The sequence below is a fragment of the Pelobates fuscus genome, chromosome 9, assembly GCF_036172605.1.
Source record: "Pelobates fuscus isolate aPelFus1 chromosome 9, aPelFus1.pri, whole genome shotgun sequence".
In the NCBI taxonomy this organism is placed as follows: Eukaryota; Metazoa; Chordata; class Amphibia; order Anura; family Pelobatidae; genus Pelobates; species Pelobates fuscus.
The window spans coordinates 57403164-57430667 of record NC_086325.1 but is presented as its reverse complement, the minus strand read 5'-3'; the positions used below and the strand labels follow the sequence as shown (position 1 = coordinate 57430667).

The 27504-nt window shown below is 45.1% G+C and overlaps 18 non-coding genes across 18 annotated transcripts; all 18 read right to left on the bottom strand.

The window, feature by feature from the left end:
* Positions 1 to 7747: 7747 nt before the first annotated feature.
* On the bottom strand, positions 7748 to 7820 carry TRNAK-UUU (transfer RNA lysine (anticodon UUU)). Its single transcript has one exon. It is a non-coding gene; the product is annotated as a tRNA-Lys (tRNA).
* An 849-nt stretch (positions 7821 to 8669) lies between these two features.
* TRNAK-UUU (transfer RNA lysine (anticodon UUU)) lies at positions 8670 to 8742 on the bottom strand. The gene has a single exon. It is a non-coding gene; the product is annotated as a tRNA-Lys (tRNA).
* Positions 8743 to 9591: 849 nt separating this feature from the next.
* On the bottom strand, positions 9592 to 9664 carry TRNAK-UUU (transfer RNA lysine (anticodon UUU)). The gene has a single exon. It is a non-coding gene; the product is annotated as a tRNA-Lys (tRNA).
* Positions 9665 to 10513: 849 nt separating this feature from the next.
* On the bottom strand, positions 10514 to 10586 carry TRNAK-UUU (transfer RNA lysine (anticodon UUU)). The gene has a single exon. It is a non-coding gene; the product is annotated as a tRNA-Lys (tRNA).
* An 849-nt stretch (positions 10587 to 11435) lies between these two features.
* Positions 11436 to 11508, bottom strand: TRNAK-UUU (transfer RNA lysine (anticodon UUU)). The gene has a single exon. It is a non-coding gene; the product is annotated as a tRNA-Lys (tRNA).
* A 2693-nt stretch (positions 11509 to 14201) lies between these two features.
* On the bottom strand, positions 14202 to 14274 carry TRNAK-UUU (transfer RNA lysine (anticodon UUU)). The gene has a single exon. It is a non-coding gene; the product is annotated as a tRNA-Lys (tRNA).
* A 1771-nt stretch (positions 14275 to 16045) lies between these two features.
* Positions 16046 to 16118, bottom strand: TRNAK-UUU (transfer RNA lysine (anticodon UUU)). The gene has a single exon. It is a non-coding gene; the product is annotated as a tRNA-Lys (tRNA).
* An 849-nt stretch (positions 16119 to 16967) lies between these two features.
* On the bottom strand, positions 16968 to 17040 carry TRNAK-UUU (transfer RNA lysine (anticodon UUU)). The gene has a single exon. It is a non-coding gene; the product is annotated as a tRNA-Lys (tRNA).
* Positions 17041 to 17889: 849 nt separating this feature from the next.
* TRNAK-UUU (transfer RNA lysine (anticodon UUU)) lies at positions 17890 to 17962 on the bottom strand. Its single transcript has one exon. It is a non-coding gene; the product is annotated as a tRNA-Lys (tRNA).
* Positions 17963 to 18811: 849 nt separating this feature from the next.
* On the bottom strand, positions 18812 to 18884 carry TRNAK-UUU (transfer RNA lysine (anticodon UUU)). The gene has a single exon. It is a non-coding gene; the product is annotated as a tRNA-Lys (tRNA).
* Positions 18885 to 19733: 849 nt separating this feature from the next.
* TRNAK-UUU (transfer RNA lysine (anticodon UUU)) lies at positions 19734 to 19806 on the bottom strand. The gene has a single exon. It is a non-coding gene; the product is annotated as a tRNA-Lys (tRNA).
* An 849-nt stretch (positions 19807 to 20655) lies between these two features.
* TRNAK-UUU (transfer RNA lysine (anticodon UUU)) lies at positions 20656 to 20728 on the bottom strand. The gene has a single exon. It is a non-coding gene; the product is annotated as a tRNA-Lys (tRNA).
* Positions 20729 to 21577: 849 nt separating this feature from the next.
* On the bottom strand, positions 21578 to 21650 carry TRNAK-UUU (transfer RNA lysine (anticodon UUU)). The gene has a single exon. It is a non-coding gene; the product is annotated as a tRNA-Lys (tRNA).
* Positions 21651 to 23421: 1771 nt separating this feature from the next.
* TRNAK-UUU (transfer RNA lysine (anticodon UUU)) lies at positions 23422 to 23494 on the bottom strand. Its single transcript has one exon. It is a non-coding gene; the product is annotated as a tRNA-Lys (tRNA).
* An 849-nt stretch (positions 23495 to 24343) lies between these two features.
* Positions 24344 to 24416, bottom strand: TRNAK-UUU (transfer RNA lysine (anticodon UUU)). The gene has a single exon. It is a non-coding gene; the product is annotated as a tRNA-Lys (tRNA).
* Positions 24417 to 25265: 849 nt separating this feature from the next.
* Positions 25266 to 25338, bottom strand: TRNAK-UUU (transfer RNA lysine (anticodon UUU)). The gene has a single exon. It is a non-coding gene; the product is annotated as a tRNA-Lys (tRNA).
* An 849-nt stretch (positions 25339 to 26187) lies between these two features.
* TRNAK-UUU (transfer RNA lysine (anticodon UUU)) lies at positions 26188 to 26260 on the bottom strand. The gene has a single exon. It is a non-coding gene; the product is annotated as a tRNA-Lys (tRNA).
* An 849-nt stretch (positions 26261 to 27109) lies between these two features.
* On the bottom strand, positions 27110 to 27182 carry TRNAK-UUU (transfer RNA lysine (anticodon UUU)). The gene has a single exon. It is a non-coding gene; the product is annotated as a tRNA-Lys (tRNA).
* Between the last annotated feature and the right edge of the window lie 322 nt (positions 27183 to 27504).

Genomic DNA, 27504 nt, shown 5'->3' with positions numbered 1-27504 from the left:
GTCAAATTAGCCAAACTGGAAATATTTTCTACAAATGTTTTCCATTCAGCTACTCTTGCCTTAAATTTAAAATGTATTTGGTGAACCAGAAATTTTTTTAAGCTTAGATCATGTCTTCTCCCCTTGCTTTGAATTGTCACTTTTCAGTGGAGAAGAATGGCTTAACCTGCAACAAACGCTTAAGTGCCGACAGAATTGCAGGTAGCCCCTCTTAACATTGGTGATCTAAAAATCATGGGAGCACCTGAACAGGGACTTGAACCCTGGACCCTCAGATTAAAAGTCTGATGCTCTACCGACTGAGCTATCCGGGCTCTTGGAGCGTCGCTCTGCTGGCGCTCCATGCGTGCCTGGTAACATGGTCCAATTGAAAAGCTACTTTCGGCTGATTGAAAACGTAGCACTGCCTGTCAACCAGAAAACTACTGTGCGCTGCACTGCTCACCTGCTTGTAAATTGAATCTCTTCTCCTGGCTTACACACAAATTGCTGCAAATCATTGTCAGTTTCAACACCTTCACCCCTTGCTTGAGTGCTGACAAGCTGTTTCAAGGTATCCGGGAGGTCTCCTTCCTCTTTGCGTATGATGCTGACTTCACATCTATTTCAAGGAGACAATTGACTTTGCATTTTCTCAAAGCACGTTTCTAGATCAGAAAGACACTGAATCTGTCTGGAACAAGTAGATCCCAGTGCTTGAGCAGACAGGAATGTTTGACAATGGGAAAAATAAAGGTAGGTGTGGCAAGTGAGGCGTTTGGAATGTGGGTGCTGAGAGAAAATCTAAGCGCGCATGACTCAAACGGTAGACCCGAAACCCTTCTATTTGCCACAAGGAAGTTGGCGACGTTGAAAATGGACTTCAACACTAAAGTAAGAATTCAAGTTGAATTTCAAACTTGCGGTCAAATTAGCCAAACTGGAAATATTTTCTACAAATGTTCTCTAAGTAACCTATGTTTTACATTCAGCTACTCTTGCCTTAAATTTAAAATGTATTTGGTGAACCAGAAAATTTTTTAAGCTTAGACCATGTCTTCTCCCCTTGCTTTGAATTGTCACTTTTCAGTGGAGAAGAATGGCTTAACCTGCAACAAACACTTAAGTGCAGAGTAAAAAATGGGTCGCAAGAGAATACTGAGAACGGGCAGCAACTGAAATAGCCTGCCCTTCGGTCGGTCACCGCTCAGTTCTCAAGCTGTTTTTTGCTCATCTTGTGCCATTACAGAGAGAACTTCTCTGAAACATATCAGACTGGTCCCACCCATACGGGCAGTCCAGATCCGAAATGCCAGCAAGTTCCCTCTGCACGAGAGACACAGCAACCCCAGACGATCGTTTCAGCCTTGTAAGGCATCATCAGTGAGGCATAGCTGATATCTCCCTAGGCACCGTGAGCAAGGGGTCCACGTCTGGATTATCCCTTAAACTTGTGGAGAGTAAAAAATGGGTCGCAAGAGAATACTGAGAACGGGCAGCAACTGAAATAGCCTGCCCTTCGGTCGGTCACCGCTCAGTTCTCAAGCTGTTTTTTGCTCATCTTGTGCCATTACAGAGAGAACTTCTCTGAAACATATCAGACTGGTCCCACCCATACGGGCAGTCCAGATCCGAAATGCCAGCAAGTTCCCTCTGCACGAGAGACACAGCAACCCCAGACGATCGTTTCAGCCTTGTAAGGCATCATCAGTGAGGCATAGCTGATATCTCCCTAGGCACCGTGAGCAAGGGGTCCACGTCTGGATTATCCCTTAAACTTGTGGAGAGTAAAAAATGGGTCGCAAGAGAATACTGAGAACGGGCAGCAACTGAAATAGCCTGCCCTTCGGTCGGTCACCGCTCAGTTCTCAAGCTGTTTTTTGCTCATCTTGTGCCATTACAGAGAGAACTTCTCTGAAACATATCAGACTGGTCCCACCCATACGGGCAGTCCAGATCCGAAATGCCAGCAAGTTCCCTCTGCACGAGAGACACAGCAACCCCAGACGATCGTTTCAGCCTTGTAAGGCATCATCAGTGAGGCATAGCTGATATCTCCCTAGGCACCGTGAGCAAGGGGTCCACGTCTGGATTATCCCTTAAACTTGTGGAGAGTAAAAAATGGGTCGCAAGAGAATACTGAGAACGGGCAGCAACTGAAATAGCCTGCCCTTCGGTCGGTCACCGCTCAGTTCTCAAGCTGTTTTTTGCTCATCTTGTGCCATTACAGAGAGAACTTCTCTGAAACATATCAGACTGGTCCCACCCATACGGGCAGTCCAGATCTGAAATGCCAGCAAGTTCCCTCTGCACGAGAGACACAGCAACCCCAGACGATCGTTTCAGCCTTGTAAGGCATCATCAGTGAGGCATAGCTGAAATCTCCCTAGGCACCGTGAGCAAGGGGTCCACGTCTGGATTATCCCTTAAACTTGTGGAGAGTAAAAAATGGGTCGCAAGAGAATACTGAGAACGGGCAGCAACTGAAATAGCCTGCCCTTCGGTCGGTCACCGCTCAGTTCTCAAGCTGTTTTTTGCTCATCTTGTGCCATTACAGAGAGAACTTCTCTGAAACATATCAGACTGGTCCCACCCATACGGGCAGTCCAGATCCGAAATGCCAGCAAGTTCCCTCTGCACGAGAGACACAGCAACCCCAGACGATCGTTTCAGCCTTGTAAGGCATCATCAGTGAGGCATAGCTGATATCTCCCTAGGCACCGTGAGCAAGGGGTCCACGTCTGGATTATCCCTTAAACTTGTGGAGAGTAAAAAATGGGTCGCAAGAGAATACTGAGAACGGGCAGCAACTGAAATAGCCTGCCCTTCGGTCGGTCACCGCTCAGTTCTCAAGCTGTTTTTTGCTCATCTTGTGCCATTACAGAGAGAACTTCTCTGAAACATATCAGACTGGTCCCACCCATACGGGCAGTCCAGATCCGAAATGCCAGCAAGTTCCCTCTGCACGAGAGACACAGCAACCCCAGACGATCGTTTCAGCCTTGTAAGGCATCATCAGTGAGGCATAGCTCATATCTCCCTAGGCACCGTGAGCAAGGGGTCCACGTCTGGATTATCCCTTAAACTTGTGGAGAGTAAAAAATGGGTCGCAAGAGAATACTGAGAACGGGCAGCAACTGAAATAGCCTGCCCTTCGGTCGGTCACCGCTCAGTTCTCAAGCTGTTTTTTGCTCATCTTGTGCCATTACAGAGAGAACTTCTCTGAAACATATCAGACTGGTCCCACCCATACGGGCAGTCCAGATCCAAAATGCCAGCAAGTTCCCTCTGCACGAGAGACACAGCAACCCCAGACGATCGTTTCAGCCTTGTAAGGCATCATCAGTGAGGCATAGCTGATATCTCCCTAGGCACCGTGAGCAAGGGGTCCACGTCTGGATTATCCCTTAAACTTGTGGAGAGTAAAAAATGGGTCGCAAGAGAATACTGAGAACGGGCAGCAACTGAAATAGCCTGCCCTTCGGTCGGTCACCGCTCAGTTCTCAAGCTGTTTTTTGCTCATCTTGTGCCATTACAGAGAGAACTTCTCTGAAACATATCAGACTGGTCCCACCCATACGGGCAGTCCAGATCCGAAATGCCAGCAAGTTCGATCTGCACGAGAGACACAGCAACCCCAGACGATCGTTTCAGCCTTGTAAGGCATCATCAGTGCTCACGGTGCCTAGAGAGATATTAGCTATGCCTCACTGATGATGCCTAACAAGGCTGAAACGATCGTCTGGGGTTGCTGTATCTCTCGTGCAGAGAGAACTTGCTGGCATTTCGGATCTGGACTACCCGTATGGGTGGGACCAGTCTGATATGCTTCAGATATGTTCTCTCTGTAATGGCACAAGATGAGCTAAAACCAGCTTGACTTCTGAGCGGGGACCTACCGAAGGGCAGGCTATTTCAGTTGCTGTCCGTTCTCAGAATACTCTTGCGACCCGTTTTTTCTCTCCATAAGTTTAAAGGGTAATCCAGACGTGGACCCCTTGCTCACGGTGCCTAGAGAGATATTAGCTATGCCTCACTGATGATGCCTAACAAGGCTGAAACGATCGTCTGGGGTTGCTGTATCTCTCGTGCAGAGAGAACTTGCTGGCATTTCGGATCTGGACTACCCGTATGGGTGGGACCAGTCTGATATGCTTCAGATATGTTCTCTCTGTAATGGCACAAGATGAGCTAAAACCAGCTTGAGTTCTGAGCGGGGACCTACCGAATGGCAGGCTATTTCAGTTGCTGTCCGTTCTCAGAATACTCTTGCGACCCGTTTTTTCTCTCCATAAGTTTAAAGGGTAATCCAGACGTGGACCCCTTGCTCACGGTGCCTAGAGAGATATTAGCTATGCCTCACTGATGATGCCTAACAAGGCTGAAACGATCGTCTGGGGTTGCTGTATCTCTCGTGCAGAGAGAACTTGCTGGCATTTCGGATCTGGACTACCCGTATGGGTGGGACCAGTCTGATATGCTTCAGATATGTTCTCTCTGTAATGGCACAAGATGAGCTAAAACCAGCTTGAGTTCTGAGCGGGGACCTACCGAAGGGCAGGCTATTTCAGTTGCTGTCCGTTCTCAGAATACTCTTGCGACCCGTTTTTTCTCTCCATAAGTTTAAAGGGTAATCCAGACGTGGACCCCTTGCTCACGGTGCCTAGAGAGATATTAGCTATGCCTCACTGATGATGCCTAACAAGGCTGAAACGATCGTCTGGGGTTGCTGTATCTCTCGTGCAGAGAGAACTTGCTGGCATTTCCGATCTGGACTACCCGTATGGGTGGGACCAGTCTGATATGCTTCAGATATGTTCTCTCTGTAATGGCACAAGATGAGCTAAAACCAGCTTGAGTTCTGAGCGGGGACCTACCGAAGGGCAGGCTATTTCAGTTGCTGTCCGTTCTCAGAATACTCTTGCGACCCGTTTTTTCTCTCAAAACACTTAAGTGCCGACAGAATTGCAGGTAGCCCCTCTTAACATTGGTGATCTAAAAATCGTGGGAGCACCCGAACAGGGACTTGAACCCTGGACCCTCAGATTAAAAGTCTGATGCTCTACCGACTGAGCTATCCAGGCTCTTGGAGCGTCGCTCTGCTGGCGCTCCGTGCGTGCCTGGTAACATGGTCCAATTGAAAAGCTACTTTCGGCTGATTGAAAACGTAGCACTGCCTGTCAACCAGAAAACTACTGTGCGCTGCACTGCTCACCTGCTTGTAAATTGAATCTCTTCTCCTGGCTTACACACAAATTGCTGCAAATCATTGTCAGTTTCAACACCTTCACCCCTTGCTTGAGTGCTGACAAGCTGTTTCAAGGTATCCGGGAGGTCTCCTTCCTCTTTGCGTATGATGCTGACTTCACATCCATTTCAAGGAGACAATTGACTTTGCATTTTCTCAAAGCACGTTTCTAGATCAGAAAGACACTGAATCTGTCTGGAACAAGTAGATCCCAGCGCTTGAGCAGACAGGAATGTTTGACAGTGGGAAAAATAAAGTTAGGCGTGGCAAGTGAGGCGTTTGGAATGTGGGTGCTGAGAGAAAATCTAAGCGCGCATGACTCAAACGGTAGACCCGAAACCCTTCTATTTGCCACAAGGAAGTTGGCGACGTTGAAAATGGACTTCAACACTAAAGTAAGAATTCAAGGTGAATTTCAAACTTGCGGTCAAATTAGCCAAACTGGAAATATTTTCTACAAATGTTCTCTAAGTAACCTATGTTTTCCATTCAGCTACTCTTGCCTTAAATTTAAAATGTATTTGGTGAACCAGAAATTTTTTTAAGCTTAGACCATGTCTTTTCCCCTTGCTTTGAATTGTCACTTTTCAGTGGAGAAGAATGGCTTAACCTGCAACAAACGCTTAAGTGCCGACAGAATTGCAGGTAGCCCCTGTTAACATTGGTGAACTAAAAATCATGGGAGCGCCCGAACAGGGACTTGAACCCTGAACCCTCAGATTAAAAGTCTAATGCTCTACCGACTGAGCTATCCGGGCTCTTGGAGCATTGCTCTGCTGGCGCTCCATGCGTGCCTGGTAACATGGTCCAATTGAAAAGCTACTTTCGGCTGATTGAAAACGTAGCACTGCCTGTCAACCAGAAAACTACTGTGCGCTGCACTGCTCACCTGCTTGTAAATTGAATCTCTTCTCCTGGCTTACACACAAATTGCTGCAAATCATTGTCAGTTTCAACACCTTCACCCCTTGCTTGAGTGCTGACAAGCTGTTTCAAGGTATCCGGGAGGTCTCCTTCCTCTTTGCGTATGATGCTGACTTCACATCCATTTCAAGGAGACAATTGACTTTGCATTTTCTCAAAGCACGTTTCTAGATCAGAAAGACACTGAATCTGTCTGGAACAAGTAGATCCCAGTGCTTGAGCAGACAGGAATGTTTGACAATGGGAAAAATAAAGGTAGGTGTGGCAAGTGAGGCGTTTGGAATGTGGGTGCTGAGAGAAAATCTAAGCACGCATGACTCAAACGGTAGACCCGAAACCCTTCTATTTGCCACAAGGAAGTTGGCGACGTTGAAAATGGACTTCAACACTAAAGTAAGAATTCAAGTTGAATTTCAAACTTGCGGTCAAATTAGCCAAACTGGAAATATTTTCTACAAATGTTCTCTAAGTAACCTATGTTTTCCATTCAGCTACTCTTGCCTTAAATTTAAAATGTATTTGGTGAACCAGAAAATGTTTTAAGCTTAGACCATGTCTTCTCCCCTTGTCACTTTTCAGTGGAGAAGAATGGCTTAACCTGCAACAAACACTTAAGTGCCGACAGAATTGCAGGTAGCCCCTCTTAACATTGGTGATCTAAAAATCGTGGGAGCGCCCGAACAGGGACTTGAACCCTGGACCCTCAGATAAAAAAGTCTGATGCTCTACCGACTGAGCTATCCGGGCTCTTGGAGCGTCTCTCTGCTGGCGCTCCGAGCGTGCCTGGTAACATGGTCCAATTGAAAAGCTACTTTCGGCTGATTGAAAACTTAGCACTGCCTGTCAACCAGAAAACTACTGTGCGCTGCACTGCTCACCTGCTTGTAAATTGAATCTCTTCTCCTGGCTTACACACAAATTGCTGCAAATCATTGTCAGTTTCAACACCTTCACCCCTTGCTTGAGTGCTGACAAGCTGTTTCAAGGTATCCGGGAGGTCTCCTTCCTCTTTGCGTATGATGCTGACTTCACATCCATTTCAAGGAGATAATTGACTTTGCATTTTCTCAAAGCACGTTTCTAGATCAGAAAGACACTGAATCTGTCTGGAACAAGTAGATCCCAGTGCTTGAGCAGACAGGAATGTTTGACAGTGGAAAAAATAAAGGTAGGCGTGGCAAGTGAGGCGTTTGGAATGTGGGTGCTGAGAGAAAATCTAAGAGCGCATGACTCAAACGGTAGACCCGAAACCCTTCTATTTGCCACAAGGAAGTTGGCGACGTTGAAAATGGACTTCAACACTAAAGTAAAAATTCAAGGTGAATTTCAAACTTGTGGTCAAATTAGCCAAACTGGAAATATTTTCTACAAATGTTCTCTAAGTAACCTATGTTTTCCATTCAGCTACTCTTGCCTTAAATTTAAAATGTATTTGGTGAACCAGAAATTTTTTTAAGCTTAGACCATGTCTTTTCCCCTTGCTTTGAATTGTCACTTTTCAGTGGAGAAGAATGGCTTAACCTGCAACAAACGCTTAAGTGCCGACAGAATTGCAGGTAGCCCCTCTTAACATTGGTGATCTAAAAATCATGGGAGCGCCCGAACAGGGACTTGAACCCTGGACCCTCAGATTAAAAGTCTGATGCTCTACCGACTGAGCTATCCGGGCTCTTGGAGCGTTGCTCTGCTGGCGCTCCGTGCGTGCCTGGTAACATGGTCCAATTGAAAAGCTTCTTTCGGCTGATTGAAAACGTAGCACTGCCTGTCAACCAGAAAACTAATGTGCGCTGCACTGCTCACCTGCTTGTAAATTGAATCTCTTCTCCCGGCTTACACACAAATTGCTGCAAATCATTGTCAGTTTCAACACCTTCACCCCTTGCTTGAGTGCTGACAAGCTGTTTCAAGGTATCCGGGAGGTCTCCTTCCTCTTTGCGTATGATGCTGACTTCACATCCATTTCAAGGAGACAATTGACTTTGCATTTTCTCAAAGCACGTTTCTAGATCAGAAAGACACTGAATCTGTCTGGAACAAGTAGATCCCAGCGCTTGAGCAGACAGGAATGTTTGACAGTGGGAAAAATAAAGGTAGGCGTGGCAAGTGAGGCGTTTGGAATGTGGGTGCTGAGAGAAAATCTTAGCGCGCATGACTCAAACAGTAGACCCGAAACCCTTCTATTTGCCACAAGGAAGTTGGCGACGTTGAAAATGGACTTCAACACTAAAGTAAGAATTCAAGGTGAATTTCAAACTTGCGGTCAAATTAGCCAAACTGGAAATATTTTCTACAAATGTTCTCTTAGTAACCTATGTTTTCCATTCAGCTACTCTTGCCTTAAATTTAAAATGTATTTGGTGAACCAGAACATTTTTTAAGCTTAGACCATGTCTTTTCCCCTTGCTTTGAATTGTCACTTTTCAGTGGAGAAGAATGGCTTAACCTGCACCAAACGCTTAAGTGCCGACAGAATTGCAGGTAGCCCCTCTTAACATTGGTGATCTAAAAATCATGGGAGCGCCCGAACAGGGACTTGAACCCTGGACCCTCAGATTAAAAGTCTGATGCTCTACCGACTGAGCTATCCGGGCTCTTGGAGCGTCACTCTGCTGGCGCTCCGTGCGTGCCTGGTAACATGGTCCAATTGAAAAGCTACTTTCGGCTGATTGAAAACGTAGCACTGCCTGTCAACCAGAAAACTACTGTGCGCTGCACTGCTCACCTGCTTGTAAATTGAATCTCTTCTCCCGGCTTACACACAAATTGCTGCAAATCATTGTCAGTTTCAACACCTTCACCCCTTGCTTGAGTGCTGACAAGCTGTTTCAAGGTATCCGGGAGGTCTCCTTCCTCTTTGCGTATGATGCTGACTTCACATCCATTTCAAGGACACAATTGACTTTGCATTTTCTCAAAGCACGTTTCTAGATCAGAAAGACACTGAATCTGTCTGGAACAAGTAGATCCCAGCGCTTGAGCAGACAGGAATGTTTGACAGTGGGAAAAATAAAGGTAGGCGTGGCAAGTGAGGCGTTTGGAATGTGGGTGCTGAGAGAAAATCTAAGCGCGCATGACTCAAACGGTAGACCCGAAACCCTTCTATTTGCCACAAGGAAGTTGGCGACGTTGAAAATGGACTTCAACACTAAAGTAAGAATTCAAGGTGAATTTCAAACTTGCGGTCAAATTAGCCAAACTGGAAATATTTTCTACAAATGTTCTCTAAGTAACCTATGTTTTCCATTCAGCTACTCTTGCCTTAAATTTAAAATGTATTTGGTGAACCAGAACATTTTTTAAGCTTAGACCATGTCTTTTCCCCTTGCTTTGAATTGTCACTTTTCAGTGGAGAAGAATGGCTTAACCTGCACCAAACGCTTAAGTGCCGACAGAATTGCAGGTAGCCCCTCTTAACATTGGTGATCTAAAAATCATGGCAGCGCCCGAACAGGGACTTGAACCCTGGACCCTCAGATTAAAAGTCTGATGCTCTACCGACTGAGCTATCCGGGCTCTTGGAGCGTCGCTCTGCTGGTGCTCCGTGCGTGCCTGGTAACATGGTCCAATTGAAAAGCTACTTTCGGCTGATTGAAAACGTAGCACTGCCTGTCAACCAGAAAACTACTGTGCGCTGCACTGCTCACCTGCTTGTAAATTGAATCTCTTCTCCCGGCTTACACACAAATTGCTGCAAATCATTGTAAGTTTCAACACCTTCACCCCTTGCTTGAGTGCTGACAAGCTGTTTCAAGGTATCCGGGAGGTCTCCTTCCTCTTTGCGTATGATGCTGACTTCACATCCATTTCAAGGAGACAATTGACTTTGCATTTTCTCAAAGCACGTTTCTAGATCAGAAAGACACTGAATCTGTCTGGAACAAGTAGATCCCAGCGCTTGAGCAGACAGGAATGTTTGACAGTGGGAAAAATAAAGGTAGGCGTGGCAAGTGAGGCGTTTGGAATGTGGGTGCTGAGAGAAAATCTAAGCGCGCATGACTCAAACGGTAGACCCGAAACCCTTCTATTTGCCACAAGGAAGTTGGCGACGTTGAAAATGGACTTCAACACTAAAGTAAGAATTCAAGGTGAATTTCAAACTTGTGGTCAAATTAGCCAAACTGGAAATATTTTCTACAAATGTTCTCTAAGTAACATATGTTTTCCATTCAGCTACTCTTGCCTTAAATTTAAAATGTATTTGGTGAACCAGAACATTTTTTAAGCTTAGACCATGTCTTTTCCCCTTGCTTTGAATTGTCACTTTTCAGTGGAGAAGAATGGCTTAACCTGCACCAAACGCTTAAATGCCGACAGAATTGCAGGTAGCCCCTCTTAACATTGGTGATCTAAAAATCATGGGAGCGCCCGAACAGGGACTTGAACCCTGGACCCTCAGATTAAAAGTCTGATGCTCTACCGACTGAGCTATCCGGGCTCTTGGAGCGTTGCTCTGCTGGCGCTCCGTGCGTGCCTGGTAACATGGTCCAATTGAAAAGCTACTTTCGGCTGATTGAAAACGTAGCACTGCCTGTCAACCAGAAAACTACTGTGCGCTGCACTGCTCACCTGCTTGTAAATTGAATCTCTTCTCCCGGCTTACACACAAATTGCTGCAAATCATTGTCAGTTTCAACACCTTCACCCCTTGCTTGAGTGCTGACAAGCTGTTTCAAGGTATCTGGGAGGTCTCCTTCCTCTTTGCGTATGATGCTGACTTCACATCCATTTCAAGGAGACAATTGACTTTGCATTTTCTCAAAGCACGTTTCTAGATCAGAAAGACACTGAATCTGTCTGGAACAAGTAGATCCCAGCGCTTGAGCAGACAGGAATGTTTGACAGTGGGAAAAATAAAGGTAGGCGTGGCAAGTGAGGCGTTTGGAATGTGGGTGCTGAGAGAAAATCTAAGCGCGCATGACTCAAACGGTAGACCCGAAACCCTTCTATTTGCCACAAGGAAGTTGGCGACGTTGAAAATGGACTTCAACACTAAAGTAAGAATTCAAGGTGAATTTCAAACTTGCGGTCAAATTAGCCAAACTGGAAATATTTTCTACAAATGTTCTCTAAGTAACCTATGTTTTCCATTCAGCTACTCTTGCCTTAAATTTAAAACGTATTTGGTGAACCAGAACATTTTTTAAGCTTAGACCATGTCTTTTCCCCTTGCTTTGAATTGTCACTTTTCAGTGGAGAAGAATGGCTTAACCTGCACCAAACGCTTAAGTGCCGACAGAATTGCAGGTAGCCCCTCTTAACATTGGTGATCTAAAAATCATGGGAGCGCCCGAACAGGGACTTGAACCCTGGACCCTCAGATTAAAAGTCTGATGCTCTACCGACTGAGCTATCCGGGCTCTTGGAGCGTCGCTCGGCTGGCGCTCCGTGCGTGCCTGGTAACATGGTCCAATTGAAAAGCTACTTTCGGCTGATTGAAAACGTAGCACTGCCTGTCAACCAGAAAACTACTGTGCGCTGCACTGCTCACCTGCTTGTAAATTGAATCTCTTCTCCCGGCTTACACACAAATTGCTGCAAATCATTGTCAGTTTCAACACCTTCACCCCTTGCTTGAGTGCTGACAAGCTGTTTCAAGGTATCCGGGAGGTCTCCTTCCTCTTTGCGTATGATGCTGACTTCACATCCATTTCAAGGAGACAATTGACTTTGCATTTTCTCAAAGCACGTTTCTAGATCAGAAAGACACTGAATCTGTCTGGAACAAGTAGATCCCAGCGCTTGAGCAGACAGGAATGTTTGACAGTGGGAAAAATAAAGGTAGGCGTGGCAAGTGAGGCGTTTGGAATGTGGGTGCTGAGAGAAAATCTAAGCGCGTATGACTCAAACGGTAGACCCGAAACCCTTCTATTTGCCACAAGGAAGTTGGCGACGTTGAAAATGGACTTCAACACTAAAGTAAGAATTCAAGGTGAATTTCAAACTTGCGGTCAAATTAGCCAAACTGGAAATATTTTCTACAAATGTTCTCTAAGTAACCTATGTTTTCCATTCAGCTACTCTTGCCTTAAATTTAAAATGTATTTGGTGAACCAGAACATTTTTTAAGCTTAGACCATGTCTTTTCCCCTTGCTTTGAATTGTCACTTTTCAGTGGAGAAGAATGGCTTAACCTGCTTAAGTGCCGACAGAATTGCAGGTAGCCCCTCTTAACATTGGTGATCTAAAAGATCTAAAAATCATGGGAGCGCCCGAACAGGGACTTGAACCCTGGACCCTCAGATTTAAAGTCTGATGCTCTACCGACTGAGCTATCCGGGCTCTTGGAGCGTCGCTCTGCTGGCGCTCCGTGCGTGCCTGGTAACATGGTCCAATTGAAAAGCTACTTTCGGCTGATTGAAAACGTAGCACTGCCTGTCAACCAGAAAACTACTGTGCGCTGCACTGCTCACCTGCTTGTAAATTGAATCTCTTCTCCCGGCTTACACACAAATTGCTGCAAATCATTGTCAGTTTCAACACCTTCACCCCTTGCTTGAGTGCTGACAAGCTGTTTCAAGGTATCTGGGAGGTCTCCTTCCTCTTTGCGTATGATGCTGACTTCACATCCATTTCAAGGAGACAATTGACTTTGCATTTTCTCAAAGCACGTTTCTAGATCAGAAAGACACTGAATCTGTCTGGAACAAGTAGATCCCAGCGCTTGAGCAGACAGGAATGTTTGACAGTGGGAAAAATAAAGGTAGGCGTGGCAAGTGAGGCGTTTGGAATGTGGGTGCTGAGAGAAAATCTAAGCGCGCATGACTCAAACGGTAGACCCGAAACCCTTCTATTTGCCACAAGGAAGTTGGCGACGTTGAAAATGGACTTCAACACTAAAGTAAGAATTCAAGGTGAATTTCAAACTTGCGGTCAAATTAGCCAAAGTGGAAATATTTTCTACAAATGTTCTCTAAATAACCTATGTTTTCCATTCAGCTACTCTTGCCTTAAATTTAAAACGTATTTGGTGAACCAGAACATTTTTTAAGCTTAGACCATGTCTTTTCCCCTTGCTTTGAATTGTCACTTTTCAGTGGAGAAGAATGGCTTAACCTGCACCAAACACTTAAGTGCCGACAGAATTGCAGGTAGCCCCTCTTAACCTTGGTGATCTAAAAATCATGGGAGCGCCTGAACAGGGACTTGAACCCTGGACCCTCAGATTAAAAGTCTGATGCTCTACCGACTGAGCTATCCGGGCTCTTGGAGCGTCGCTCTGCTGGTGCTCCGTGCGTGCCTGGTAACATGGTCCAATTGAAAAGCTACTTTCGGCTGATTGAAAACGTAGCACTGCCTGTCAACCAGAAAACTACTGTGCGCTGCACTGCTCACCTGCTTGTAAATTGAATCTCTTCTCCCGGCTTACACACAAATTGCTGCAAATCATTGTCAGTTTCAACACCTTCACCCCTTGCTTGAGTGCTGACAAGCTGTTTCAAGGTATCCGGGAGGTCTCCTTCCTCTTTGCGTATGATGCTGACTTCACATCCATTTCAAGGAGACAATTGACTTTGCATTTTCTCAAAGCACGTTTCTAGATCAGAAAGACACTGAATCTGTCTGGAACAAGTAGATCCCAGCGCTTGAGCAGACAGGAATGTTTGACAGTGGGAAAAATAAAGGTAGGCGTGGCAAGTGAGGCGTTTGGAATGTGGGTGCTGAGAGAAAATCTAAGCGCGCATGACTCAAACGGTAGACCCGAAACCCTTCTATTTGCCACAAGGAAGTTGGCGACGTTGAAAATGGACTTCAACACTAAAGTAAGAATTCAAGGTGAATTTCAAACTTGCGGTCAAATTAGCCAAACTGGAAATATTTTCTACAAATGTTCTCTAAGTAACCTATGTTTTCCATTCAGCTACTCTTGCCTTAAATTTAAAATGTATTTGGTGAACCAGAACATTTTTTAAGCTTAGACCATGTCTTTTCCCCTTGCTTTGAATTGTCACTTTTCAGTGGAGAAGAATGGCTTAACCTGCTTAAGTGCCGACAGAATTGCAGGTAGCCCCTCTTAACATTGGTGATCTAAAAGATCTAAAAATCATGGGAGCGCCCGAACAGGGACTTGAACCCTGGACCCTCAGATTAAAAGTCTGATGCTCTACCGACTGAGCTATCCGGGCTCTTGGAGCGTCGCTCTGCTGGCGCTCCGTGCGTGCCTGGTAACATGGTCCAATTGAAAAGCTACTTTCGGCTGATTGAAAACGTAGCACTGCCTGTCAACCAGAAAACTACTGTGCGCTGCACTGCTCACCTGCTTGTAAATTGAATCTCTTCTCCCGGCTTACACACAAATTGCTGCAAATCATTGTCAGTTTCAACACCTTCACCCCTTGCTTGAGTGCTGACAAGCTGTTTCAAGGTATCTGGGAGGTCTCCTTCCTCTTTGCGTATGATGCTGACTTCACATCCATTTCAAGGAGACAATTGACTTTGCATTTTCTCAAAGCACGTTTCTAGATCAGAAAGACACTGAATCTGTCTGGAACAAGTAGATCACAGCGCTTGAGCAGACAGGAATGTTTGACAGTGGGAAAAATAAAGGTAGGCGTGGCAAGTGAGGCGTTTGGAATGTGGGTGCTGAGAGAAAATCTAAGCGCGCATGACTCAAACGGTAGACCCGAAACCCTTCTATTTGCCACAAGGAAGTTGGCAACGTTGAAAATGGACTTCAACACTAAAGTAAGAATTCAAGGTGAATTTCAAACTTGCGGTCAAATTAGCCAAACTGGAAATATTTTCTACAAATGTTCTCTAAATAACCTATGTTTTCCATTCAGCTACTCTTGCCTTAAATTTAAAACGTATTTGGTGAACCAGAACATTTTTTAAGCTTAGACCATGTCTTTTCCCCTTGCTTTGAATTGTCACTTTTCAGTGGAGAAGAATGGCTTAACCTGCACCAAACACTTAAGTGCCGACAGAATTGCAGGTAGCCCCTCTTAACCTTGGTGATCTAAAAATCATGGGAGCACCTGAACAGGGACTTGAACCCTGGACCCTCAGATTAAAAGTCTGATGCTCTACCGACTGAGCTACCCGGGCTCTTGGAGCGTCGCTCTGCTGGTGCTCCGTGCGTGCCTGGTAACATGGTCCAATTGAAAAGCTACTTTCGGCTGATTGAAAACGTAGCACTGCCTGTCAACCAGAAAACTACTGTGCGCTGCACTGCTCACCTGCTTGTAAATTGAATCTCTTCTCCCGGCTTACACACAAATTGCTGCAAATCATTGTCAGTTTCAACACCTTCACCCCTTGCTTGAGTGCTGACAAGCTGTTTCAAGGTATCCGGGAGGTCTCCTTCCTCTTTGCGTATGATGCTGACTTCACATCCATTTCAAGGAGACAATTGACTTTGCATTTTCTCAAAGCACGTTTCTAGATCAGAAAGACACTGAATCTGTCTGGAACAAGTAGATCCCAGCGCTTGAGCAGACAGGAATGTTTGACAGTGGGAAAAATAAAGGTAGGCGTGGCAAGTGAGGCGTTTGGAATGTGGGTGCTGAGAGAAAATCTAAGCGCGCATGACTCAAACGGTAGACCCGAAACCCTTCTATTTGCCACAAGGAAGTTGGCGACGTTGAAAATGGACTTCAACACTAAAGTAAGAATTCAAGGTGAATTTCAAACTTGCGGTCAAATTAGCCAAACTGGAAATATTTTCTACAAATGTTCTCTAAGTAACCTATGTTTTCCATTCAGCTACTCTTGCCTTAAATTTAAAATGTATTTGGTGAACCAGAACATTTTTTAAGCTTAGACCATGTCTTTTCCCCTTGCTTTGAATTGTCACTTTTCAGTGGAGAAGAATGGCTTAACCTGCACCAAACGCTTAAGTGCCGACAGAATTGCAGGTAGCCCCTCTTAACATTGGTGATCTAAAAATCATGGGAGCGCCCGAACAGGGACTTGAACCCTGGACCCTCAGATTAAAAGTCTGATGCTCTACCGACTGAGCTATCCGGGCTCTTGGAGCGTCGCTCTGCTGGCGCTCCGTGCGTGCCTGGTAACATGGTCCAATTGAAAAGCTACTTTCGGCTGATTGAAAACGTAGCACTGCCTGTCAACCAGAAAACTACTGTGCGCTGCACTGCTCACCTGCTTGTAAATTGAATCTCTTCTCCCGGCTTACACACAAATTGCTGCAAATCATTGTCAGTTTCAACACCTTCACCCCTTGCTTGAGTGCTGACAAGCTGTTTCAAGGTATCCGGGAGGTCTCCTTCCTCTTTGCGTATGATGCTGACTTCACATCCATTTCAAGGAGACAATTGACTTTGCATTTTCTCAAAGCACGTTTCTAGATCAGAAAGACACTGAATCTGTCTGGAACAAGTAGATCCCAGCGCTTGAGCAGACAGGAATGTTTGACAGTGGGAAAAATAAAGGTAGGCGTGGCAAGTGAGGCGTTTGGAATGTGGGTGCTGAGAGAAAATCTAAGCGCGCATGACTCAAACGGTAGACCCGAAACCCTTCTATTTGCCACAAGGAAGTTGGCGACGTTGAAAATGGACTTCAACACTAAAGTAAGAATTCAAGGTGAATTTCAAACTTGCGGTCAAATTAGCCAAACTGGAAATATTTTCTACAAATGTTCTCTAAGTAACCTATGTTTTCCATTCAGCTACTCTTGCCTTAAATTTAAAATGTATTTGGTGAACCAGAACATTTTTTAAGCTTAGACCATGTCTTTTCCCCTTGCTTTGAATTGTCACTTTTCAGTGGAGAAGAATGGCTTAACCTGCACCAAACGCTTAAGTGCCGACAGAATTGCAGGTAGCCCCTCTTAACATTGGTGATCTAAAAATCATGGGAGCGCCCAAACAGGGACTTGAACCCTGGACCCTCAGATTAAAAGTCTGATGCTCTACCGACTGAGCTATCCGGGCTCTTGGAGCGTCGCTCTGCTGGCGCTCCGTGCGTGCCTGGTAACATGGTCCAATTGAAAAGCTACTTTCGGCTGATTGAAAACGTAGCACTGCCTGTCAACCAGAAAACTACTGTGCGCTGCACTGCTCACCTGCTTGTAAATTGAATCTCTTCTCCCGGCTTACACACAAATTGCTGCAAATCATTGTCAGTTTCAACACCTTCACCCCTTGCTTGAGTGCTGACAAGCTGTTTCAAGGTATCCGGGAGGTCTCCTTCCTCTTTGCGTATGATGCTGACTTCACATCCATTTCAAGGAGACAATTGACTTTGCATTTTCTCAAAGCACGTTTCTAGATCAGAAAGACACTGAATCTGTCTGGAACAAGTAGATCCCAGCGCTTGAGCAGACAGGAATGTTTGACAGTGGGAAAAATAAAGGTAGGCGTGGCAAGTGAGGCGTTTGGAATGTGGGTGCTGAGAGAAAATCTAAGCGCGCATGACTCAAACGGTAGACCCGAAACCCTTCTATTTGCCACAAGGAAGTTGGCGACGTTGAAAATGGACTTCAACACTAAAGTAAGAATTCAAGGTGAATTTCAAACTTGCGGTCAAATTAGCCAAACTGGAAATATTTTCTACAAATGTTCTCTAAGTAACCTATGTTTTCCATTCAGCTACTCTTGCCTTAAATTTAAAATGTATTTGGTGAACCAGAACATTTTTTAAGCTTAGACCATGTCTTTTCCCCTTGCTTTGAATTGTCACTTTTCAGTGGAGAAGAATGGCTTAACCTGCACCAAACGCTTAAGTGCCGACAGAATTGCAGGTAGCCCCTCTTAACATTGGTGATCTAAAAATCATGGGAGCGCCCGAACAGGGACTTGAACCCTGGACCCTCAGATTAAAAGTCTGATGCTCTACCGACTGAGCTATCCGGGCTCTTGGAGCGTCGCTCTGCTGGCGCTCCGTGCGTGCCTGGTAACATGGTCCAATTGAAAAGCTACTTTCGGCTGATTGAAAACGTAGCACTGCCTGTCAACCAGAAAACTACTGTGCGCTGCACTGCTCACCTGCTTGTAAATTGAATCTCTTCTCCCGGCTTACACACAAATTGCTGCAAATCATTGTCAGTTTCAACACCTTCACCCCTTGCTTGAGTGCTGACAAGCTGTTTCAAGGTATCCGGGAGGTCTCCTTCCTCTTTGCGTATGATGCTGACTTCACATCCATTTCAAGGAGACAATTGACTTTGCATTTTCTCAAAGCACGTTTCTAGATCAGAAAGACACTGAATCTGTCTGGAACAAGTAGATCCCAGTGCTTGAGCAGACAGGAATGTTTGACAGTGGAAAAAATAAAGGTAGGCGTGACAAGTGAGGCGTTTGGAATGTGGGTGCTGAGAGAAAATCTAAGCGCGCATGACTCAAACGGTAGACCCGAAACCCTTCTATTTGCCACAAGGAAGTTGGCGACGTTGAAAATGGACTTCAACACTAAAGTAAAAATTCAAGGTGAATTTCAAACTTGCGGTCAAATTAGCCAAACTGGAAATATTTTCTACAAATGTTCTCTAAGTAACATATGTTTTCCATTCAGCTACTCTTGCCTTAAATTTAAAATGTATTTGGTGAACCAGAACATTTTTTAAGCTTAGACCATGTCTTTTCCCCTTGCTTTGAATTGTCACTTTTCAGTGGAGAAGAATGGCTTAACCTGCAACAAACGCTTAAGTGCCGACAGAATTGCAGGTAGCCCCTGTTAACATTGGTGATCTAAAAATCATGGGAGCGCCCAAACAGGGACTTGAACCCTGGACCCTCAGATTAAAAGTCTGATGCTCTACCGACTGAGCTATCCGGGCTCTTGGAGCGTCGCTCTGCTGGCGCTCCGTGCGTGCCTGGTAACATGGTCCAATTGAAAAGCTACTTTCGGCTGATTGAAAACGTAGCACTGCCTGTCAACCAGAAAACTACTGTGAGCTGCACTGCTCACCTGCTTGTAAATTGAATCTCTTCTCCCGGCTTACACACAAATTGCTGCAAATCATTGTCAGTTTCAACACCTTCACCCCTTGCTTGAGTGCTGACAAGCTGTTTCAAGGTATCCGGGAGGTCTCCTTCCTCTTTGCGTATGATGCTGACTTCACATCCATTTCAAGGAGACAATTGACTTTGCATTTTCTCAAAGCACGTTTCTAGATCAGAAAGACACTGAATCTGTCTGGAACAAGTAGATCCCAGCGCTTGAGCAGACAGGAATGTTTGACAGTGGAAAAAATAAAGGTAGGCGTGGCAAGTGAGGCGTTTGGAATGTGGGTGCTGAGAGAAAATCTAAGCGCGCATGACTCAAACGGTAGACCCGAAACCCTTCTATTTGCCACAAGGAAGTTGGCGACGTTGAAAATGGACTTCAACACTAAAGTAAAAATTCAAGGTGAATTTCAAACTTGCGGTCAAATTAGCCAAACTGGAAATATTTTCTACAAATGTTCTCTAAGTAACCTATGTTTTCCATTCAGCTACTCTTGCCTTAAATTTAAAATGTATTTGGTGAACCAGAAAATGTTTTAAGCTTAGACCATGTCTTTTCCCCTTGCTTTGAATTGTCACTTTTCAGTGGAGAAGAATGGCTTAACCTGCAACAAACACTTAAGTGCCGACAGAATTGCAGGTAGCCCCTCTTAACATTGGTGATCTAAAAATCATGGGAGCGCCCGAACAGGGACTTGAACCCTGGACCCTCAGATTAAAAGTCTGATGCTCTACCGACTGAGCTATCCGGGCTCTTGGAGCGTCGCTCTGCTGGCGCTCCGTGCGTGCCTGGTAACATGGTCCAATTGAAAAGCTACTTTCGGCTGATTGAAAACGTAGCACTGCCTGTCAACCAGAAAACTACTGTGCGCTGCACTGCTCACCTGCTTGTAAATTGAATCTCTTCTCCCGGCTTACACACAAATTGCTGCAAATCATTGTCACTTTCAACACCTTCACCCCTTGCTTGAGTGCTGACAAGCTGTTTCAAGGTATCCGGGAGGTCTCCTTCCTCTTTGCGTATGATGCTGACTTCACATCCATTTCAAGGAGATAATTGACTTTGCATTTTCTCAAAGCACGTTTCTAGATCAGAAAGACACTGAATCTGTCTGGAACAAGTAGATCCCAGTGCTTGAGCAGACAGGAATGTTTGACAGTGGAAAAAATAAAGGTAGGCGTGGCAAGTGAGGCGTTTGGAATGTGGGTGCTGAGAGAAAATCTAAGCGCGCATGACTCAAACGGTAGACCCGAAACCCTTCTATTTGCCACAAGGAAGTTGGCGACGTTGAAAATGGACTTCAACACTAAAGTAAAAATTCAAGGTGAATTTCAAACTTGCGGTCAAATTAGCCAAACTGGAAATATTTTCTACAAATGTTCTCTAAGTAACATATGTTTTCCATTCAGCTACTCTTGCCTTACATTTAAAATGTATTTGGTGAACCAGAACATTTTTTAAGCTTAGACCATGTCTTTTCCCCTTGCTTTGAATTGTCACTTTTCAGTGGAGAAGAATGGCTTAACCTGCAACAAACGCTTAAGTGCCGACAGAATTGCAGGTAGCCCCTGTTAACATTGGTGATCTAAAAATCATGGGAGCGCCCGAACAGGGACTTGAACCCTGGACCCTCAGATTAAAAGTCTGATGCTCTACCGACTGAGCTATCCGGGCTCTTGGAGCGTCGCTCTGCTGGCGCTCCGTGCGTGCCTGGTAACATGGTCCAATTGAAAAGCTACTTTCGGCTGATTGAAAACGTAGCACTGCCTGTCAACCAGAAAACTACTGTGAGCTGCACTGCTCACCTGCTTGTAAATTGAATCTCTTCTCCCGGCTTACACACAAATTGCTGCAAATCATTGTCAGTTTCAACACCTTCACCCCTTGCTTGAGTGCTGACAAGCTGTTTCAAGGTATCCGGGAGGTCTCCTTCCTCTTTGCGTATGATGCTGACTTCACATCCATTTCAAGGAGATAATTGACTTTGCATTTTCTCAAAGCACGTTTCTAGATCAGAAAGACACTGAATCTGTCTGGAACAAGTAGATCCCAGTGCTTGAGCAGACAGGAATGTTTGACAGTGGGAAAAATAAAGGTAGGCGTGGCAAGTGAGGCGTTTGGAATGTGGGTGCTGAGAGAAAATCTAAGCGCGCATGACTCAAACGGTAGACCCGAAACCCTTCTATTTGCCACAAGGAAGTTGGCGACGTTGAAAATGGACTTCAACACTAAAGTAAAAATTCAAGGTGAATTTCAAACTTGCGGTCAAATTAGCCAAACTGGAAATATTTTCTACAAATGTTCTCTAAGTAACATATGTTTTCCATTCAGCTACTCTTGCCTTAAATTTAAAATGTATTTGGTGAACCAGAACATTTTTTATGCTTAGACCATGTCTTTTCCCCTTGCTTTGAATTGTCACTTTTCAGTGGAGAAGAAAGGCTTAACCTGCAACAAACGCTTAAGTGCCGACAGAATTGCAGGTAGCACCTCTTAACATTGGTGATCTAAAAATCATGGGAGCGCCCGAACAGGGACTTGAACCCTGGGCCCTCAGATTAAAAGTCTGATGCTCTACCGACTGAGCTATCCGGGCTCTTGGAGCATCGCTCTGCTGGCGCTCCATGCGTGCCTGGTAACATGGTCCAATTGAAAAGCTACTTCCGGCTGATTGAAAACGTAGCACTGCCTGTCAACCAGAAAACTACTGTGCGCTGCACTGCTCACCTGCTTGTAAATTGAATCTCTTCTCCCGGCTTACACACAAATTGCTGCAAATCATTGTCAGTTTCAACACCTTCACCCCTTGCTTGAGTGCTGACAAGCTGTTTCAAGGTATCCGGGAGGTCTCCTTCCTCTTTGCGTATGATGCTGACTTCACATCCATTTCAAGGAGACAATTGACTTTGCATTTTCTCAAAGCACGTTTCTAGATAAGAAAGACACTGAATCCGTCTGGAACAAGTAGATCCCAGCGCTTGAGCAGACAGGAATGTTTGACAATGGGAAAAATAAAGGTAGGCGTGGCAAGTGAGGCGTTTGGAATGTGGGTGCTGAGAGAAAATCTAAGCGCGCATGACTCAAACGGTAGACCCGAAACCCTTCTATTTGCCACAAGGAAGTTGGCGACGTTGAAAATGGACTTCAACACTAAAGTAAGAATTCAAGGTGAATTTCAAACTTGCGGTCAAATTAGCCAAACTGGAAATATTTTCTACAAATGTTCTCTAAGTAACCTATGTTTTCCATTCAGCTACTCTTGCCTTAAATTTAAAATGTATTTGGTGAACCAGAAAATTTTTTAAGCTTAGACCATGTCTTTTCCCCTTGCTTTGAATTGTCACTTTTCAGTGGAGAAGAATGGCTTAACCTGCAACAAACACTTAAGTGCCGACAGAATTGCAGGTAGCCCCTCTTAACATTGGTGATCTAAAAATCGTGGGAGCACCCGAACAGGGACTTGAACCCTGGACCCTCAGATTAAAAGTCTGATGCTCTACCGACTGAGCTATCCAGGCTCTTGGAGCGTCGCTCTGCTGGCGCTTCGTGCGTGCCTGGTAACATGGTCTAATTGAAAAGCTACTTTCGGCTGATTGAAAACGTAGCACTGCCTGTCAACCAGAAAACTACTGTGCGCTGCACTGCTCACCTGCTTGTAAATTGAATCTCTTCTCCCGGCTTACACACAAATTGCTGCAAATCATTGTCAGTTTCAACACCTTCACCCCTTGCTTGAGTGCTGACAAGCTGTTTCAAGGTATCCGGGAGGTCTCCTTCCTCTTTGCGTATGATGCTGACTTCACATCCATTTCAAGGAGACAATTGACTTTGCATTTTCTCAAAGCACGTTTCTAGATCAGAAAGACACTGAATCTGTCTGGAACAAGTAGATCCCAGCGCTTGAGCAGACAGGAATGTTTGACAGTGGGAAAAATAAAGGTAGGCGTGGCAAGTGAGGCGTTTGGAATGTGGGTGCTGAGAGAAAATCTAAGCGCGCATGACTCAAACGGTAGACCCGAAACCCTTCTATTTGCCACAAGGAAGTTGGCGACGTTGAAAATGGACTTCAACACTAAAGTAAGAATTCAAGGTGAATTTCAAACTTGCGGTCAAATTAGCCAAACTGGAAATATTTTCTACAAATGTTCTCTAAGTAACCTATGTTTTCCATTCAGCTACTCTTGCCTTAAATTTAAAATGTATTTGGTGAACCAGAACATTTTTTAAGCTTAGACCATGTCTTTTCCCCTTGCTTTGAATTGTCACTTTTCAGTGGAGAAGAATGGCTTAACCTGCACCAAACGCTTAAGTGCCGACAGAATTGCAGGTAGCCCCTCTTAACATTGGTGATCTAAAAATCATGGGAGCGCCCGAACAGGGACTTGAACCCTGGACCCTCAGATTAAAAGTCTGATGCTCTACCGACTGAGCTATCCGGGCTCTTGGAGCGTCGCTCTGCTGGCGCTCCGTGCGTGCCTGGTAACATGGTCCAATTGAAAAGCTACTTTCGGCTGATTGAAAACGTAGCACTGCCTGTCAACCAGAAAACTACTGTGCGCTGCACTGCTCACCTGCTTGTAAATTGAATCTCTTCTCCCGGCTTACACACAAATTGCTGCAAATCATTGTCAGTTTCAACACCTTCACCCCTTGCTTGAGTGCTGACAAGCTGTTTCAAGGTATCCGGGAGGTCTCCTTCCTCTTTGCGTATGATGCTGACTTCACATCCATTTCAAGGAGACAATTGACTTTGCATTTTCTCAAAGCACGTTTCTAGATCAGAAAGACACTGAATCTGTCTGGAACAAGTAGATCCCAGCGCTTGAGCAGACAGGAATGTTTGACAGTGGGAAAAATAAAGGTAGGCGTGGCAAGTGAGGCGTTTGGAATGTGGGTGCTGAGAGAAAATCTAAGCGCGCATGACTCAAACGGTAGACCCGAAACCCTTCTATTTGCCACAAGGAAGTTGGCGACGTTGAAAATGGACTTCAACACTAAAGTAAGAATTCAAGGTGAATTTCAAACTTGCGGTCAAATTAGCCAAACTGGAAATATTTTCTACAAATGTTCTCTAAGTAACCTATGTTTTCCATTCAGCTACTCTTGCCTTAAATTTAAAATGTATTTGGTGAACCAGAACATTTTTTAAGCTTAGACCATGTCTTTTCCCCTTGCTTTGAATTGTCACTTTTCAGTGGAGAAGAATGGCTTAACCTGCACCAAACGCTTAAGTGCCGACAGAATTGCAGGTAGCCCCTCTTAACATTGGTGATCTAAAAATCATGGGAGCGCCCGAACAGGGACTTGAACCCTGGACCCTCAGATTAAAAGTCTGATGCTCTACCGACTGAGCTATCCGGGCTCTTGGAGCGTCGCTCTGCTGGCGCTCCGTGCGTGCCTGGTAACATGGTCCAATTGAAAAGCTACTTTCGGCTGATTGAAAACGTAGCACTGCCTGTCAACCAGAAAACTACTGTGCGCTGCACTGCTCACCTGCTTGTAAATTGAATCTCTTCTCCCGGCTTACACACAAATTGCTGCAAATCATTGTCAGTTTCAACACCTTCACCCCTTGCTTGAGTGCTGACAAGCTGTTTCAAGGTATCCGGGAGGTCTCCTTCCTCTTTGCGTATGATGCTGACTTCACATCCATTTCAAGGAGACAATTGACTTTGCATTTTCTCAAAGCACGTTTCTAGATCAGAAAGACACTGAATCTGTCTGGAACAAGTAGATCCCAGCGCTTGAGCAGACAGGAATGTTTGACAGTGGGAAAAATAAAGGTAGGCGTGGCAAGTGAGGCGTTTGGAATGTGGGTGCTGAGAGAAAATCTAAGCGCGCATGACTCAAACGGTAGACCCGAAACCCTTCTATTTGCCACAAGGAAGTTGGCGACGTTGAAAATGGACTTCAACACTAAAGTAAGAATTCAAGGTGAATTTCAAACTTGCGGTCAAATTAGCCAAACTGGAAATATTTTCTACAAATGTTCTCTAAGTAACCTATGTTTTCCATTCAGCTACTCTTGCCTTAAATTTAAAATGTATTTGGTGAACCAGAACATTTTTTAAGCTTAGACCATGTCTTTTCCCCTTGCTTTGAATTGTCACTTTTCAGTGGAGAAGAATGGCTTAACCTGCACCAAACGCTTAAGTGCCGACAGAATTGCAGGTAGCCCCTCTTAACATTGGTGATCTAAAAATCATGGGAGCGCCCGAACAGGGACTTGAACCCTGGACCCTCAGATTAAAAGTCTGATGCTCTACCGACTGAGCTATCCGGGCTCTTGGAGCGTCGCTCTGCTGGCGCTCCGTGCGTGCCTGGTAACATGGTCCAATTGAAAAGCTACTTTCGGCTGATTGAAAACGTAGCACTGCCTGTCAACCAGAAAACTACTGTGCGCTGCACTGCTCACCTGCTTGTAAATTGAATCTCTTCTCCCGGCTTACACACAAATTGCTGCAAATCATTGTCAGTTTCAACACCTTCACCCCTTGCTTGAGTGCTGACAAGCTGTTTCAAGGTATCCGGGAGGTCTCCTTCCTCTTTGCGTATGATGCTGACTTCACATCCATTTCAAGGAGACAATTGACTTTGCATTTTCTCAAAGCACGTTTCTAGATCAGAAAGACACTGAATCTGTCTGGAACAAGTAGATCCCAGCGCTTGAGCAGACAGGAATGTTTGACAGTGGGAAAAATAAAGGTAGGCGTGGCAAGTGAGGCGTTTGGAATGTGGGTGCTGAGAGAAAATCTAAGCGCGCATGACTCAAACGGTAGACCCGAAACCCTTCTATTTGCCACAAGGAAGTTGGCGACGTTGAAAATGGACTTCAACACTAAAGTAAGAATTCAAGGTGAATTTCAAACTTGCGGTCAAATTAGCCAAACTGGAAATATTTTCTACAAATGTTCTCTAAGTAACCTATGTTTTCCATTCAGCTACTCTTGCCTTAAATTTAAAATGTATTTGGTGAACCAGAACATTTTTTAAGCTTAGACCATGTCTTTTCCCCTTGCTTTGAATTGTCACTTTTCAGTGGAGAAGAATGGCTTAACCTGCACCAAACGCTTAAGTGCCGACAGAATTGCAGGTAGCCCCTCTTAACATTGGTGATCTAAAAATCATGGGAGCGCCCGAACAGGGACTTGAACCCTGGACCCTCAGATTAAAAGTCTGATGCTCTACCGACTGAGCTATCCGGGCTCTTGGAGCGTCGCTCTGCTGGCGCTCCGTGCGTGCCTGGTAACATGGTCCAATTGAAAAGCTACTTTCGGCTGATTGAAAACGTAGCACTGCCTGTCAACCAGAAAACTACTGTGCGCTGCACTGCTCACCTGCTTGTAAATTGAATCTCTTCTCCCGGCTTACACACAAATTGCTGCAAATCATTGTCAGTTTCAACACCTTCACCCCTTGCTTGAGTGCTGACAAGCTGTTTCAAGGTATCCGGGAGGTCTCCTTCCTCTTTGCGTATGATGCTGACTTCACATCCATTTCAAGGAGACAATTGACTTTGCATTTTCTCAAAGCACGTTTCTAGATCAGAAAGACACTGAATCTGTCTGGAACAAGTAGATCCCAGCGCTTGAGCAGACAGGAATGTTTGACAGTGGGAAAAATAAAGGTAGGCGTGGCAAGTGAGGCGTTTGGAATGTGGGTGCTGAGAGAAAATCTAAGCGCGCATGACTCAAACGGTAGACCCGAAACCCTTCTATTTGCCACAAGGAAGTTGGCGACGTTGAAAATGGACTTCAACACTAAAGTAAGAATTCAAGGTGAATTTCAAACTTGCGGTCAAATTAGCCAAACTGGAAATATTTTCTACAAATGTTCTCTAAGTAACCTATGTTTTCCATTCAGCTACTCTTGCCTTAAATTTAAAATGTATTTGGTGAACCAGAACATTTTTTAAGCTTAGACCATGTCTTTTCCCCTTGCTTTGAATTGTCACTTTTCAGTGGAGAAGAATGGCTTAACCTGCACCAAACGCTTAAGTGCCGACAGAATTGCAGGTAGCCCCTCTTAACATTGGTGATCTAAAAATCATGGGAGCGCCCGAACAGGGACTTGAACCCTGGACCCTCAGATTAAAAGTCTGATGCTCTACCGACTGAGCTATCCGGGCTCTTGGAGCGTCGCTCTGCTGGCGCTCCGTGCGTGCCTGGTAACATGGTCCAATTGAAAAGCTACTTTCGGCTGATTGAAAACGTAGCACTGCCTGTCAACCAGAAAACTACTGTGCGCTGCACTGCTCACCTGCTTGTAAATTGAATCTCTTCTCCCGGCTTACACACAAATTGCTGCAAATCATTGTCAGTTTCAACACCTTCACCCCTTGCTTGAGTGCTGACAAGCTGTTTCAAGGTATCCGGGAGTTCTCCTTCCTCTTTGCGTATGATGCTGACTTCACATCCATTTCAAGGAGACAATTGACTTTGCATTTTCTC